Source organism: Pteropus vampyrus, unplaced genomic scaffold, assembly GCF_000151845.1.
Source record: "Pteropus vampyrus isolate Shadow unplaced genomic scaffold, Pvam_2.0 Scaffold63, whole genome shotgun sequence".
Lineage (NCBI taxonomy): Eukaryota > Metazoa > Chordata > Mammalia > Chiroptera > Pteropodidae > Pteropus > Pteropus vampyrus.
In genome coordinates this window covers 8,525,759-8,527,583 of record NW_011888844.1, presented here as the reverse complement: position 1 = coordinate 8,527,583, position 1,825 = coordinate 8,525,759, and positions in this window count along the sequence as shown.

Genomic DNA, 1,825 nt, shown 5'->3' with positions numbered 1-1,825 from the left:
CAGAGTATCATTTGTTTACCTTTGTGATCACATGCCTGACTTGGAACTGGGGCTCACTGCTGCTGCCCAGTATCATGAGAGAGTACTGTACTGCATCTTGTTATCCCAGAAAAAGATCAAAAATAAAAATTCAAAGTATAGATTCTACTGAATGCATACTGCATACTGATGTTGATCAATAATCATCAAATATGTCTCATTCAATTATGACACTAAGGAAAAAAACATCTACCTCCTTTCAATTTTTGGCAAAATGATAGCAATGAATTTTTATTTCTTATCCTGTGAATACACGCCCTAACCTTTAAAGTTATTTCTCCAAAGAGGCCAACTAGAAGTTTTTAGGAGACTCCTCTATCTCATTAAGAAATTTGAGATTGGAAAATTAGTCCTAAGTACCTCACCCACACAAACCCTGAAAAAAGCCCTGTCATTATGCAGGGACATAAATTTTGTAACCCATTTGCTCTCACTTCTAATTAATTTAATTATCCCAATTTAAAGTCAGGTAACCTCATATAATTCTCTCTCTATTTTATAAACATGACAAATTTCAGATAACATTTTATTCTCATAGAATTTTATCAGCCACATGAATAGCTGCCAGAATATTACGAAATTTAAGAACTCACAAAGAAGACTTCCTTCAGTATATTGTTAGTTGGGATCAATGTTACTGTCCTAAATATCTACATTACTGACCATTAAAAATCTCAGTATTTATATTAGTTGGACAAAATTTCAAGTACGACTTTATTAGTTTTCTACTGCTGCTATAACAAATCAATACAAGTATTGAGGCTTAAAATAGCAGAAATTTATTATCTTATAATTGTGGAGGTCAAAAGCCCATACTTAGACTCAGTGGCCTAACATCAAGGTTTCAGCAAAGCTATTTCCTTCTGGAGGTTTTAGAAGATACTGTTTCCTTGCCTTTGCCAACTTTTAGAGGTCCCCTCCATTCCTTTGTTGGTGACTTCTCCCTCCATCTTCAAATCTAGCAGTGTAGTGTTATTCAGTTTCCTTTCTTTATATGCCTCTCTTTCTCTGTATTTCTTTGCCTCTCTGCTTCTTTTGTCATATTGCTTTCTCTGTTTTTGATTTCTCTGCCTCTCATAAGGACCCTTATGATTACATTGAACCCATATAGATAATACAGGACAATTCAGTCATCTCAAGATTCTTAATCACATCTGCAAAATCTCTTTTGCCATGTAAGCTAACATCTTCACAGGTTCTAAGGATTAAGATGAAGAACTCTTTGCGGGTCCATTATTCAGTCTACCACAGACCTGTTTGCCATCTATGCCCATGGACATCATAAACGTTTTCCAAGTCTTAACTCTCACTTACATTGACCTTTTACAAGTATGTCTTCTAACCTCCATATATTTATGAGAAATGAAGGTAAAAAATATACTTTTTATTAACTCCAATTTTTAGATATTTCTTTGAAAGTGTAAAAGAACCCATCTGCTTGCAATCCTGTGTCACCACAGAAACAATTACTTCATGGGTTCTCACATTTATTGAAAGCAAATCTATACGGCAAATGTTTTCTATTATTACAGAACTTCCCCATCACAATCGGGTCTATTCTTTATGACTTAGTCGTAGATGACAAATGAACCTTAAAGTATATGTCAATTACTCATTTTTTTTTTTACTGTTTGTTGTAGACAAATTGAATTATCCAAGTTTGTACTCATAGTCCATGTAATGTGTATCTATAAAACTACAGGAATATAAAGAATAATAAAAAATAATAAGCTCAATAGGAATTAATTCAGTTCAGAGATATTGTTCTGAACAAATTTTATGTATA